Below are 15,915 nucleotides of genomic sequence, written 5' to 3'. Positions count from 1 at the left end.
TGTGAAGGGACTGGAAACAGATTAAAAACATTCTAGAACAATGTTTTTCAAGATATGTTCATGGGATGATCATAGTTGTTCCATAACAAAAGGGTTCTGTTGTCAACTACATTTGAGAAATACTGACTTTAAACAATTTAACAGATTTCCATTTCATGGGATTTTTCAGAGCTTTTAAAATGCTGATGTGTACTATGAATCTCTAAGAGAGACCTGTGGTCTGCAAAAACCCCAATTTTGTGACATAGACATTTTTTTCTTGGAGCACTTCATGAGATTATTGTTCTGTGGAAAACACTCAATGAAACAATACAAGCCGGTATGAGAGAGGAAAATAATGATTTCCTATCATGATCTGTGTTCCAGGAAATAGGGTCATTTTTTCAACTCTTTCCATCCACTTCTTCTTTGCCATCTGCTCCACCCCCCTTCCCCCCACCTCACAGCTTTCCTTTTATCCCCCATAGCACCGAAGCATGTAAAAGGAGCTTTCTTTTCCCTAGATTCTTATTTCCATGTGGAGGAAAATTCATTAGAGGAATGTTCCCAGCCTCTCTCCAATCTCTGATTCATTCCTTCTAGGGAAGAACCAACTATAAGGTTTGAGTTTGGGATAAGGTACCAGCATGTTCTTTTCAACCCTCCCCTCCTTTTTCCTTTTGTGATCTGCCTCCTGCAGCAAGCAACCATCAGTTTGATCCTCTATGTTATAAATTCCACAGAGGCAGCCCCCCTTCCCCATCTGTGGTTAACTAGCTACCTGCACTGCTGGGTGGGTGTACTAGTAAGGCCAAGCTACTACTACAGGGACCAGAACATGAAATGGCATAAAGTATAAACTTATTTCCCTTCCACTGGTAATCCAGAACAGGAGGGCAGGTTCAGCAACATGAAGTTATACAGAGACACAGGCTAGCAGGGCAGCTCTGCCACCCTCCACAAGTAGTTCCCTAGGTTGATGTTTCCAGCCAGCAAGAAGGAAAAGGAAGAGGAGTCTGTGCCAGTTTGAAGCTATTATGTACCCCAGAAAAGCCATGCCCTTTAATCCTCATTCAATATTGCTGGGTGGGATCTTTTTTATTGTTTCCATGGAGATCTGACCTGCCCAATTGTGGGTAGTAACTTTTGATTTGATGGTTTCCATGGAGTGGTGTCTCTACCCATTCAAGGTGGGGTTGCTTACTGGAGCCCTTTAAGAGGGAACCATTTGGAGAGAGCTCACACAGCCAGAGGCTTTTGAAGATGGAGAAGGAAAATGCCCCCAGGGAAGCCACTAAAGAAGCCTGAAGAGAAAGCTGACAGACATCACCGTGTTCCTTTCCAGCTGAGAGAGAAACCCCAAACAGCATCAGCCTTCTTGAGTCAAGGTATCTTTCTCGGGATGCTTTAGTTTGGACATTTTTATAGCCTTGCCTTAATTTGGACATTTTCATGTCCTTAGAACTGTAGACTTGCAACTTAATAAATTCCCTTTTAAAAAGCCATTCTGTTTCTGGTATATTGCATTCCAGCAGCTTTTACAAACTAAAATAGAGTCTAAGGCCAAGGCCTTGGTAAGAACTCTCTTAGACATGTGGCCACACCCTGCAGCAAGGGAGGCTAGGAAATGGTGTCTCTACTAGGGCAGCCACATGCTCAAGAAGAAATGGAGAACGTAATTGGGCTGATGGCCAGCAATCTCCATCACAGTGGGCAAATCCAATGTTGGGGTTCAGAAGTAGGAAATCCATTGTCACTGTACCTCTAAATTATATAAATAATAAATCTAATATTTTTATCTCCATCTGCCTGACTTTTCTGTCTTGCTCACTTGGTTCAGAACTCAGGCTGGGAAAAGATGGGTATTCTAAATTGACTCCCTAAAACCCCAATACCTGCAGGGGCTTTATGAAACTATTGACCATATAATGGTGTGGTAGATCCAGAGTACACATTCAACATTATACATTAATAGGCCAACTGACTGATCTCCTAGGAACTTGTACTAAATTGTTAAGAATAGGAAGAAAATTACTTGCTACAAAGAAGGCATCATTCCTGGTGCCTGCCCATGTGAAAAAAGGCATCAACTCTCCACTCACAGTTTACTGTTATCAGGATCTGCCTTCAGCTGCTGATCATTTACCCCCCTTCTCAGCCAGGCCTAATTGTGATGCTCAGTCCCTGAGCTCAGTTCAGCACTGATAAAACCTTGCCTCTGTTTCAGGGCTCTAATGCTGCCCTGTTTTGAATCACCAGCCTGTCATCCTGGATCCCAGATGTGCTGCCTGCCCCACCCTTGGCTGCCTAATACCCCTTGACCCCTGCCCAGCCTGCCTGGACTCTTTCTTTGTGCTCCTCTGACCTCTACATACTTTGAGTGCTTCGGGCGCTCCTGGTAAACCTAGTGATGTCTGGTCTCTAGTGCTCACAACTCTGGTGTGACTGTGGCTGTGGCTCCTGCTACATGTTTAAAGACAAAGGCTCCCATGTATTTCTGAGGGGCTGGGGTCACGCATGCCTGAATAACACCTTTCTGCCACCTTTCCAGGCTGTGGTGGGGCTTCCAGATGAGATTCCATAATCCTGCTTGGAAGGGATGAGCAGGCAGCTTCTAAATTTAGCATCATTTAATTATCCCCTGTGGAGGGGGGAAAATCTTGGTGATGACATATTTAAGGCTGCACTTCCAAGGAGATTTAGTCGATTAGACAAACTTGGGTGGGGAAATCTCTAAGGTTTTAGAAGTCACCGGACTCTGCCAGGTTTATCAACAAGAAGCCAATCATAGTGAGATTAAATAAGGCTGGGTGAGTGGCCTAAACTTTGGCAGATGGGCTTGATGGAAATAAGAGTAAGCCAGGGAGAAAAGCTACAACACTATAGAACAAGGGGCTGGCTCTATGAACTGTTAGTTAGTTAGTTAGGAGAGGGAAATGGGACGCATTGCAGATTGTATAGCAAAGCCCCCCTAAACTATCAAATATTTAGAAATCATTAAGAAAAACAAAATTTAAAAATAGGACCTTAGCTTTCTTACAAGCACAGACTATAATGCACATTTTTCATTGATGCACTTCAAGAAAGAAAGAATGGAGTTCATGAGGTATTTCAAGTTATCAAGGGTCATAGGGGTTTCTGGATGAGGCCAGGGTAGAGGCTGGAGGCTGAGAGGTGATATGCTACAGTCCAGAAAATTAAAAGAGTTACAGAGAATGTGAATGGAAACCAAAACCCAGCTTATGAGAACTCTGAGGTATCCTGAGATATTCTTAAGATTTCAGGTACTAAAATGTACGTTATTAAATGTACGGAGCTATTGCCCTCCCAGAGGCAGCATAGGCTGAAAATAGAAATAGCTTCAAAAACTGCTTATATAACGTCATGGCTGCTGCAACTATAATAGGTTACTGAGGAAAATCTTATTGTTGTAAATGAGATAACAGGAAGGTCAGTCATGTCTTCCTAACACACACAGTCCTTAGCACCACTCTCAACATTAGTGGAAAAGATCATGGCTTGGACCACACATAACAAACTTATTTAAAAAAAAAAAAGTAAGATCCTCTATGTGAATGTGCATATTGTTATATTATCAGGTGTCTATTTAAATTAGGTACCAGGCTAGTCATTTTTATATAAATCTGTAATCCTTACAATAATAGTACAATGTATAATAATTATCCCATTTTATAAGCAAACCAAAGTACAGACAGGTTAAGTAACTAGTTCAAGGTCACACAAACCCGGTGCAACCAGAAGCTGGGAGTTGGAGCTCATGCATCCTCTTCGTCAGTGCAATACTGTCTTTTGTCTCACCCATTCCCTATGTTTTTTTCTGTCCTTCATGCCTAAATTTAAAGTCTAAGGCTACCAGCCAAAGTCCCACAAATGATGCTTTTGTCCTTTCATTGTTGCTGATGACCTCAGACATTATAGGACCAGTGCGTATGTTCATATTTCTCAAAAGCCCAAAGTACCTGGCAAGAAGGAGACAATTAGGGTCCTGGGAACTGAGACAAGAAGAGGAAATGGGAGAACCTAACAATGAGGATGTAATGGACGTCAGGCATCTCCCATGTGTTCTGTCAAGTAATTCTCATAATACCCATCTGAATTCCCATTTTAGAGTTGTGAAGACTAAGACTCAGAGAGATTTTGCAAGATGACAGTGCATAGGCAATAGACTCAGTAGAAGTCTCCTGGAAGGAAGGGATATCATTTCAGTTCTCACCCCCTCCCTACCCACCCAACAACCCCTAATCATATGGCATTTTTATAGGTTATCTCCATTGCCACAAACTCGAGAGGGCTCCCTGCCCTACACTTTGGGGTTTATAGGGGCTGGAGACACCCTTTGACTATACAGAGATTCTGGTAGGAATTATGCCTGTTATTTGGATTCTGATGAGTTCCACCCTCTGCCTTGTCAACATGTTTCCTAGTCAGCTATAGTGCTAGTTTTTAATAAGACAGACGGATAGTCTTGGTTGTCCTCGAGGCTGTCCTATGCATTATAGGATGTTTAGCAATATCCCTGGCCTCTACCCACTAAATGCTGTCACCCCAGCCTGTACCAGTTATGACAACCAAAAATGTCTCCAGATATTGCCAAACGTCACCTGGAGGGCAAACTCTTCCCCAGTTGAGAATCACTGCTCTAAATGAAGGGGGCTACATGGTCTCCTTGCCTTTCTACCCACAAGCCAACTTGGCCCTCCATCCCAGGAATGCAAGCCGAGGAGAGGTGGTCAAGAGACACCTGTGGGTGGGGCCTGGATTTTCTGGTTTGGAGGAGGGAATGAAGCTCACAGATTGCTGGCCCTGTGCTTATTTGATGCCCCACGAGATGTTAAAAATGTAGAGCTTTCAATGTGCAGATGGCTCGCACGGTTTAATTATCAGCCAAAAGCACGCTAGCATTTTCCGCTTTCTCCCTGCCTGCAGCAGCCCGCCAGGAGCCATAGAGGTATTAACAACAGGGAGCAGTTGCCCTTTCCCGCATCCTCATCACACACTAATTATTTTATTCTAAAGAGACAAAGTAGAGAGAATGTAACATATGATTCTGACGACAAACACTTTTTTTTTTTTTTTACTGTCTTGATTTTTCTAGTGACTAGAGCATAGGAGCTGGTTGCTAAGCAACTGGGAAACTGCAGACTCTTGTACTGGCCATGCTGGTTTCGGAAATGAGCCATAAAAGGAATTCCCCAGTGAGAAGGGATCCCATACCATTGCCTGGTTGCCATGGATACCATACATAAGTGATGGATCCTGGGTTAGAGGCCCTGCTTAAGAAAAAAATATGTTGCCTCTGTTTAAGGCTTAAACGGTATGAGAAAGGTATGGAAGACTTCTTCCCCTACGTTATCCATGTGGCATGTCCCAGCCCCTTCCCCAACGTGCTCCCCAGAAAGAGAGGTCTGAATCTAAGTGGCTGAGACATTCCATCCAATTTCAGTTCTGCTTTTATTTAATAAGTTCCAGTCTTTGCTAGAGTTGGAAGGGAGTCTGCAATCTGGAAAGCAAAATTTTAAGCAAGAAAAGATGCCTCGGGTGGCAGACAGGCTGTCTGTCTATCATCCACCCGCGTTCAGGGTTCACAACAGTGCCAAGATCAGGCACAAGGGCAACTCTCTATGTTCACACGTTCTATTGGCATTTTGCAAAACAAGAGAGATTAGCAGAGAAAAAGACAATAGCCATGACTCCAAAACGAATTGGCATGTCATGCAGAGCAAGGCCCACAATAGGCCACTGCAATTCCATCAGAAATTAGAAGCAGACTTCACATAATAGGACTGAAAATGTGAGGCAAATACAGAGATGTGGCGCCTAAAACATAGAGATGTGCAGGTTTGACTGGACTTTGCTACGGCAAACAGTAAAACAGATGTGCCTTGTGGTAGCAGCATAGACTATAATGTCTTCATGGAATGGAAGCTTGTGGACACTAGACTCTAACCCCCAAGAATCACAAATGAGGGGACTGAGGCCTAAAGAGGGGCAGGGATGTGCCACATTTCTGAATGGTGGTCTATAAAGGACAACTTTACATTGTAAATATTGCTGCATAATGAATTACCCCAAACTTTAGCAGCTTCAAACAACCAACATTTATTATTTGAAGTGCCTGAGCACCTTTGCCTCTGACTAGAGGTCTCTCACAACGCTGCACCACATGGGTGGGGCTGCAGCCATCTCAAGGCTCCACTGGAGAGATTGGCTTCCAGATTCATTTGGGTGGCTGCTGGCTGGTCGCAGCCACCTACCTGCTGGAGACTTGAGGTCCCCACCATGTGGGCCTCTCAGTAAGACAGCTCACGCCATGGCGGACTATTCCCCACAGAGTGAAAGAGCAAGAGAGAGCACTCAAGAAGCCAGAGTCTTTTTTTCTTTTAACCTAATCCCAGAAGTGACATCCCACCATTTTTGCCATATATGATTCATTAGAAGCAAGTCACCGGGTTCTGCTGCACTCAAGTCAAGGGGATTCCACATGGATGTGACCCCAGGAGGTGGGGATAGTGGGGGGCCCCCTCGGAGACTGCCAACCACAATAGCCGAGTGAGCTTCCAGGTAACTATAAGAGGATGGGGATGGGGTTGAGCTGCAAATTTCACATGGAGATGGGAGTGGGGAGAGCAGAAAGGGGCAACTAGGGGAAGCGGAAGGAAGAGGAGAGAAAAGATCAATGTGAGAAGAAATGTAGTAGCAGAGAGGAGAATGAGAACCTAGTGCAGTGGGAACAGGAAAAATGGGGGTGGGTAGGAATTGGAGAATTGGGATAAAAAATACAAAAAAGAAAAGAGAGAAATGGATAAGGGGGGTAGGAAATGAATTGGGAATATAAGAAGGAATAAAGACCAGGAAAGAGAAGTAGAAATAGGAGAGAGAAGGGAACTGGGGAACAAGGGACAAAGTGCTTAAGCAAACAGTGCAAGAGAACAGAGGGAGAAAATTGTTAGTGAGAGGTGAGTTGGAAGGGTTAAGTGATGATGGGAAAATTCTACAGAAGACATAGAGGAAAGAGAGGGGGTGTATTATGGAACTGGTGCAGAGGGTAGCAACAGGGGAAAATAACAACAACAACAATAATAAGGATTTATGAGTGCTAAGAATTTTATATGCATTGCCTCATTTAGTCTCCATTGCCAACCAATATTGTAGATATTCTTATTTACAGCATTTCAGGGATGAAGAAATGGAATCTTAATGGGATTAAGTAACCAGCCCTAGACAGCTGCAGGTGTGTAGTAGCAGAGCAGGACATCTTACCAGGCACCCAGCCCCAAACCTCACAGTCATCTTGGCTAAGGCAGAAGGGGGCTGAGAGGTGGAGAGTTTACTTACTTATTTACCCTAATTGAACATGGATGTTGGCTCCTGTCTCCTCCACTTCCCACAGGACTCCAAGTTCCAGCACAGATGTAGAAGGCTGAATTCCTTGCCAGCAGTAATAGGCTCATCAGAATATAAAGTCCAGGGTGCCTCCGTTTAACATGTGGACCCATACATTAAAATAAAATTCCTCTGCTATCACCATGTGGTTATTTATCAACATCTGCCTCCACTATTGCATCGCCCCTGTGAGGGTGCTGGATCTCATGCTTCAGACCCCCCGTAGTGTCCAGAGTGGGTGTTCAAGAGACTCCACGGAACCGAACATTTAATTCTACCAAATCCATTGAGAAATTCTGCTGCCTTAGCTTACTGGCTTCACAGTGAGCCCTTCCTTCAGGTTGGGAGGGAGCAGGGATGGGGCAGATTCTAGCTAGTCTGGGGTGGCAAGATGGTGGGGAAGCTGGAAGAAGGCATATGGCTCTGTAGGAAAAGATTGGCTCTTTCCCCTAGTCCAGTTCTTCACTAGTTGTTTGATTTTGAGCAAATTACTTAACCACTGTGGGATGCAGTGTTCTTATCGGTAAAATAGGCAGGTTAGACTAGATGATCTCAGTGGGACCCATACAGATGCAGACTTGCCCCTTAAGCATACCGACATAGAACATTCTAGATTCCATTTGCCAAAATGCCAACCCATCAATATGCTTTCCAGTGAAGTTCAGCTAAACTCTTGTCTCACCCGTCCCCAAGAATGTAGTATTTGTGTGCAGTGCAGACTCCATGAGCTTAATTTACCTCATCACAGATTCTTCTCTGATACCATGCTAGAAACTGAGAGAGGCTTTTCATTTCCGAGAACAATCAGAAACCTACCAGGTGTGATTGGTTTAGCTGCTGGAGTGACATCAGGGATAAAGAGATCAGTACGAGTCACCGGGGACAAGAGGGCCCAGGACCTCCAGGAGGTGTCATGGGCATGAGGATGGCTGGGTTTTATCATGTTTTTCAATTGTCAGTGTTTGTAGCGGGTAGCCAGGAACAAAAGACGGTGTCACACGTCTGATTTTGCCACTACCCACTCAGACAAGTTACAGCTGATCTGCTTGCAACACCAAGATCCATGAGGTACCCAAAGATTTGGAGCTACTTTCCAAAAGCATCTACGGGCAAGCATATGCTAAATATAGAAATCCATTCCTGTTGGATTAAGAACCATCTTGAGAACAATGCTTGCATATATTTGCTTCTATACCTTCCATCTGCTGAAAATGATGGATGGGAACATTTTGAAAAGGCTTGATCTCCATCTATTTGTTGCAGCCACTGGTTCCATTACCTAGTATTTCTGCATAAAGAAACTATTTTGAGGGAAAAGACTTTGCTTCCATAATAATAAGCCTTTAGAAAACTTTTGGTTTGCAGAAAATGTATATAGAATATATTTACTAATAAAAAGTAACTATTTTAAGTTACTCTTTATAAGTGCACTGCCGACACTTATAGCTCTGGTTAAGAGCTCTTGGACTTTGGTAGCCCACTCTGCCCAGGTAGAAGGTAGAAGTGCCAGGGAATAAATACCCATCCCCACCTCCACCCTGGAAATGGCCTTTAACCAATGACCGAAGGGAATTGGTTCACAAATGCCCTGGCTCCCTCACCCTCATGTGGGATAACTCTGAGGCATGTTTTCTATACTGTCTCCCAGAGAGCCCCAGCACAATGGAGCCCCACCTGCCCACAGTAGTGACCTGCTCAGTGGTATACCTTTTGTTGACTTCTTTCCCTTCCAAATCGCTTCCCCACTCCTCTCACGGTGACATCACCTCCCCAGTAAATCATTTACCCTTAAACCTGTCTCAGGATCTGCTTCTAGGGAAACCCAAACTAAAACAGGAAGGAACAGAGAAAAATGATTGTTATTTAAAAGAAAGATTTCTGTACGCAGTGTGCTCCCACGGTGCATTTAAGAATTTATTTATAGATGATTACCTTCTTTTATAGAAATGCTATGAGCTAGATTAAGTAAAAAGTGCTGCTAGCTGAAAGGCCGATCAGAAATGAAGATGAAGCATCTCTGAAATGGTCACGGAGTTTAATAGGAGCATTGACTCGACTTACAAAAATTCTACTTATCCATGGCTTTCCTGTATTATGGGAAATGCAGCACACCTGTCATGATAACAAATATTTGGCATCCCTTAAGATGCATTTCCATGTAGTCATCCTGGAAAAACATGCTGACGGGGGACAAAGAACTTTTCAGAGCAGACGAGACTGTAGCTTGGTGGTGCTTGGAACTGGATCATCTGGCTTACCTCTAGCAGCATCTGGTCCTGAGGCTGCCCCTGTGCAAAAGAATGGAGGAAGGGGGAGCAAAGACATTATACCTTGAAGGACAACTGAATAGGAAGCGGCTTACAGCATGTGGGCTCAATTTTCCTCAAAAAGCTCATAACTGTCTAAAATGGCACTGTGAACCTAAATTATAAGATAATTATGTTCAGTCCCAAATTCAGCACAATCAAGGTTATTTGCTCTCATGTCCTAGCAACCATCTCATAGAGGGGAAGAAAAATACCATACAAAAACAAAATGTAAACTTGCAAAGCAGTAATAAAACCAGCACACAAGTATTCATTTCAAATCTATTTTGAAAAGCCTTTGATAATACCAGTAATTCCCTGTACAGCTTCTATTCTCTTGCCATAATTCTCTTTTGGAGATAGGAAAAGGTTTGTCTGTTCTACAGCCATCCCTTTTAAGGAGTTAAAGTCTATTTTATTTCCCAACTTTATATGTTGGCCGTGTTTAAAAAAAAAAATTCCTGATCACCTATATCCAGCTAATCCTAGCATATAGGCAGGGCTTAGTGGTAACATCCATGATAATTCACCTTATTTTGTTCAACAAAATTGATTTAAAGGTCTTAGCAAGGTGCTAAGTGTTGCCCAAGAGCTTTGTCCACAGATGCTGAAACATTCTGATAAAAAAGGTAGAAAAATCAACCAACCATCACCCTTTACAAAAATTCTGATACCTCATGGCATGTAGGCCAGGCTCTAGTCCTTTTATGTCATGGACCTCTGGGCTGAGCAGTTGCTTTGAGTCCCATCACAGGCCTGCCTACAACAGAGGCAAGGAGGAAGGGTCTTGAGACACCTTTGGTTGTAGGAATAGAAATTTACTTAGACAAGCTAAGTGGGGGGTGGGGGGGTGGGGGGCTTAGTTGTAAGAATGTCATGGACTCCAAAGAAAAGCTGAACAATCAAGTTTCAGGAAAAGTGTGAATCAGCAGGAAGTGTGGAGAGCTATGTGGTAGAGAAAGGGCAGGCAGAGCTGGGTGCAGGGACAGGTGCACCTAGAAGGGTATATGGACAGTGATTAGTGTCTACAGGAAGACTAAAAGGGAAATGGAACAGAGGATGGTGTTCTAGTTTGCTAGCTGCCAGAATGCAAGATACCAGAAACGGAATGGCTTTTAAAAGGGGAATTTAATAAATCGCTAGTTTACAGTTCTAAGGCCGAGAAAATGTCCCGATTAAAACAAGTCTACAGAAATGTCCAATCTAAGGCATCCATTCAGGGAAAGATACCTTGGTTCTGGACGGCTGATGAAGTTCAGGGTTTCTCTCTCAAGTGAAAAGGCACATGGCGAACACAGTCAGGGCTTATTTCTCGGCTGGAAGGGCACATGGAGAACACTGTCATCTGCTAGTTTTCTCTCCTGGCTTGCAGTTTCAGGAAGCTCCCCAGGAGGCATTTTCTTTCTTCATCTCCAAAGGTCGCTGACTGGTGGACTCTCTGCTTCGTGGTGCTGCAACATTCTCTGCTCCCTCTGAATTTTCATTCTCCAAAATGTTTCCTCTTTTATAGAACTCCAATAAACCAATCAAGACCCACCCAAATGGGTGGAGACATGTCGTCACCTAATCTAGCTTAACAACCTCTCTTGATTAAATCACATCATCCAAGGAGATGATCTGATTACAGTTTCAAACATACAGTATTGAATAGGGATTATTTTACCTTTATGAAATAGGATTTTGATTAAGACATGGCTTTTCTAGGGGGCATACTTCCTTTCAAACCAGCACAGATGGGGAAAGAAGTAAAATAATAGGGACGAAAGAGAAAAGAAAGATATGCATAGAATGATGAAACATCATCAACACATGCCTTAGTCAGCAGTCAGCAACTCACTGACTATTCTTAAAGTAGATCCAGCCTCTGTAATACTGAGAGGTTGCAAACACAGAAGACTTCTAATTTAGCAGGATTGGTCATTTTGATTTCCATGGTAGTATCGAATATTTTTAAAGAGATGAAGTTGTATTAAATGAAAGGATATGCATAAACTTGATGAAGTCCATGTACTTTCTATACTTAGGTTTTTAAACTTCAATAACTTGGTTTATACAGAGATAGAAATAGCCTGTAATTGTATTTTAAGCAATTTGATGTTTCTTGCTGCTGTTAATATTGACTGCAGTTTAGTTTATCTAGTTTATCTTCACATATACAGCAACGTTCATTGTCCCAAGATATATGCCCTAAATTTTAATGTCAGTTCTTAAATGCTACTTCAATTTTTACCAGAGATATTTTCTGATTCCCTATGACATTAAAGGTGCTGTGTTACGTATGCTTATGGATACGGAGTTGAAGAAGATATAGCCTTTCTTTGTGGAGTTTATAATTAGAAAGTGGAGGAGGTGGGTGGAAGGGGAAGTAGACACAATTGGATGTATACATCAAGAACTATAAGGCAAGAAAGATTATTGTCTGTCTCAGTGCAGGCTTCCCTTTCAACCTCTCCCAACTCTTGGAGTGGAGGCTTTGACCACTCCTCTCTTATACATCCACCCCCATTCTCTTTCAATCCAAATTCTATCCATCTTTTCACATACATAACTATCTAGTCTCATCAGATCCTTCTATTGCTTGAGATCTCCTTAGAGTCTCCTTGGTCTTTGGTTTTTTGTGTTTTTTTTCCCAGTATGATGGAAGTTGTTTTCAGAGGCGAAGTTGTACCTTTAAGACACCATGAATAAATCCACCCACTGAAAAGCTCAAGGAGACTGTAAATATTTGCCTGAGCTCCTAGGAACCTGGTCTCCTTTTCGTACTCAGACACTTACTCACTCTGTTCTCATTCCTGGCTTCCTTCAGGACGTCACATTTCTGATTCCTCCAATAAGAGTTCTCTGCTTTGATTAGGCTGGAATGCGTGCATATACCAGATTGGGGAAGATAGCTCCTATTGGCTTGCCAATCCTCATTCCCTCTCTTGCCTCCCTATCCCCAGCTACCTCTCAGAATCCAGGTGGGAGACTGCCACACACCATGCAGGTGTTGACAGGTTCACACATCTCTAGAACTTTCCCCGTCAGCCCTGTTTTAGGAGAGAGGCTGAGCACCGGGGCCAAATCTGACCTGGCGACTGTAAAGGTCCTCTGTGGTTGGTTCTACAGGAGGACACATCATCCTGGGAACTCTGTCCCTAGAGGTCTGGGTATAGTAATTCCTGCTCCTCCACTCTGATTGCAACGGTGGTAGGAATTAGATGCCCAGGATCTCCCAGTCTGCTGGTTGTAAGCAGTGGTGCTTGCCTCTAGCCCAAGAGTCCTCACGGCTCACCTCTGGCCTGCAGAACAAGTGCCATGGGGGAGTAATAAGCTCTTTACTGCTAGGAATTGCAGCCCAGACCCTAACCAAAAGCTCTGATTCTTATCGGAGCCTGAAGGACAGGTTTTACCAGAGTTCTTATCCCCAAACTTGAAGAGCAAGTTCCTCTTTTATTCCACACACTGGGGTTTCATCCGTTCTTGAGAAAAGGTCAGGCACTCCACCTCCATTATGACTCTAAAGAGCCCAGGCTGCTGTCATTGCAGGTAGCACGACCAACACCTGAGGTGTGCCTGGGACTAGGCTTTTTCCTGGGACTTGGGATTTTCAGTGTTAAAACCAGTTAAGTCCCAAGCAAATTTGGATGAGTTGATCACCCTAACTAGAACTGATCCCCGACCTCTTTCTCCAGCTCTCTAGCATCCATGGGACCTAGAACTTAATAAAAATACGTAAGAGGATCAACTAAAGAGCTGGTTCTGGAAGAACTGTAGGCTGTTGTCCTTTGCCTTATTCAGAACTTTTGCTCTGTACAGAACCCCTGTGAATGTAGAGGAAAGGTCTTTGTTCCCTTCGACTAGGATGGGGAAGGAATGAGACCTGGATGGTGAAAGAATGAGGAAGAAAGGGTTTTCATCATCTCCATGTATATAGACTATACTCTGAATCTTGTCAAAATGGACTTTGATAGATATTTATAAATTGAGAAGTACATAACTAGTACAGAATTGGACCAGGAACCCAGAGCACCCAAACCTTCCCTTCATTATCTGCTCCTCCCTGCAGAGTCACTGGGGAATCTAGATGCACTGAGGACAAAGTGGGGCAAAGGAACACTTATCCATGTTGATGTTTTGGCCCCAAACGCCAATGTCAAACTCCAGTGAACTGGCTGGTGTCACTTCAAGGGTTCCCTCTGCCTGAACCAGAACCAAGACCCAAACCCAAACCTTGGATCAAACCACTCCAATGGGGAGAAAAAAAAAAAAAACTAAAGAAAGTCATCAGTGAGCAGAGCCAAAGAAACAGGAAGGCAGACAAGAGCAAGAGAATGTTTGCCCCAATGTCCAAAACCAGGCTGGTCTTCTAGCCACGGTATTAGGAACAGAGAGAGAGCTTAACACCACCAACCCCTCCCCAGCCCCTGCACCTCCTGGAAGCAAGGGAATCCAAAAAGAGGCAGCGGCTACGTGTCTAGGCCATGCTTTATTTTTTCTTAAGTATGTGTTCTAGTATGGTTAACTATTTTTAAAGGTCCAATAAAATGTCCAAATTTTGACTAGCCTCCTTTTGGAGGGGGATGTGAGCTTTCCCTGCCCAGGAAGTGTCAAGATATTTGTGCTTTAGCTCTTAAGGAGCTCTGTGTTGACTGGAGGCAAAACAATTTGTCGGTTTCCTCACCTGTAAAATTGGGCAAATCCCACCCATATATACACGTGCACACGCATGCACGTATTCCACTTTATTTTTGAGTATTAACTCTCAGTGCCATGCAGAGCTATATTGGAGACCAAGACAAAAGGAAAAATCAGTAATTTTGATCCTCTATTAAAATTTTGATATTTTGCTCATCATGGATTTTTACATTAGTTTTTATTTTTTTAATACTACATTAAAATGTTAATCTTGATTACTGAGTATTTTAGTTTGTAAGCTGCCAGAATGCAACATACTGGAAATGGAATGGCTTTTTAAAAAAGAGAATCTATTAAGTTACAAATTTACAGTTCTAAGGCAGTGAAAATGTACAAATTAAGGCAAGGCTATAATAATAACCAAACCAAGGTATCCAGGGAAAGATACCTTAGCGATGACATTCAGAGTTTCTCTCTCAGCTGGAAAGGGACTTTCTCTCCAGGCTTCTTCAATGGCTTTTCTGGGGACATTTTCTTTATGCATCTCCAAAGGTCTCTGGCTGCATGGACTCTATAGCTTCTTCCAAAATGGTTCCCTTCTAAAGGACTCCTGTAAGCAACCCTATCTTGAATGGGTGGAGACACATCTCCATGGAAACCATCGAATCAAAAGTTACCACCCATAGTTGATGGGTGGGTTAGATCTCCGTGGAAACAATAAAAAAGATCCCACCCATTAATACTGAATGCCTGAAGATTAAAGAACTTGGATTTTCTGGGGTACACAGCAGATTCAAACTGGCACACTGAGTTTGTGGCATCCCCTTAGGTTTTGTACCCCAGGCAAGTGCCTCACTTGCCTCACCCTGGGCCCATCCCTGTTAAGCCTTTGCTGCATCTAACTGACTTGCCTGGAGAGGGAAGAAGGCAGTGCCACAGACAGGCAGAAAGAAGAGGCTAAATGCTGCACACTTTACAAAATTACCTAGAATCAACCAAAATGGTTATTTTTTTATTGTTAACCTGCCTATAATAACCAGTTGTTTTTTTATCTGTTTGTCTTGTTTTCCCCAAACTATAAATTCTTTGAGTGTGGGGACCTTCGTGTCTATTTTTTTTATCCCCCACCCCCATCCCCACGCCTCCACACCAAGTACCCAGCACAGCATTACGCAGGACTAAGAACAGAATTATTATAATGAAACGTCAGGACATACACTGAATTCTAGATTTCCCATCCACCCTTCCCTTGACTTTCCAGAGGACAACTATTTATCATTAAAAAAAAAATTATTTTTTAACTTCAGACAGTTAAAACACAAACAGCTGGGAAAACCAAAAAGTGGAACAATTGTTTTGGCATAATGTTACTAGATAATGAAAAAGAAATTTGGGTTTCATTCTGTGCTTCTTCCTCTCAGCATCAAGGGGGTCAGGGAGAGAGGTAAGACAGACAAACAAGCCTCTTGGGGACCCAGCGGGTGCAGAGCCCCCTCTTCCTGAGGAAGGTCACCAGCTGGATTCACCCCATTCTCTGGCCTACCAAGCTGAAGGTTGCTGGCTACCCACTGTCTAGCAGCAAGGGTTTGCAGGAGAGACTGTTCAGGCC

At 43.3% G+C, this 15,915-nt stretch overlaps 1 long non-coding RNA gene across 1 annotated transcript in view; it reads right to left on the bottom strand.

Moving 5' to 3' along the window:
- Window positions 1-9,364: 9,364 nt before the first annotated feature.
- Window positions 9,365-15,915, bottom strand: part of LOC143685773 (uncharacterized) — a 34,037-nt gene continuing 27,486 nt past the window's right edge. The window contains exon 3 of the long non-coding RNA XR_013176724.1: window positions 9,365-9,671. This is a non-coding gene — a long non-coding RNA (uncharacterized LOC143685773). The remainder of the gene's footprint in view (window positions 9,672-15,915) is intronic.

Source organism: Tamandua tetradactyla, chromosome 6 (genome assembly GCF_023851605.1).
Source record: "Tamandua tetradactyla isolate mTamTet1 chromosome 6, mTamTet1.pri, whole genome shotgun sequence".
Taxonomy (NCBI): Eukaryota; Metazoa; Chordata; class Mammalia; order Pilosa; family Myrmecophagidae; genus Tamandua; species Tamandua tetradactyla.
This window is presented reverse-complemented; position numbering and strand designations above follow the sequence as displayed.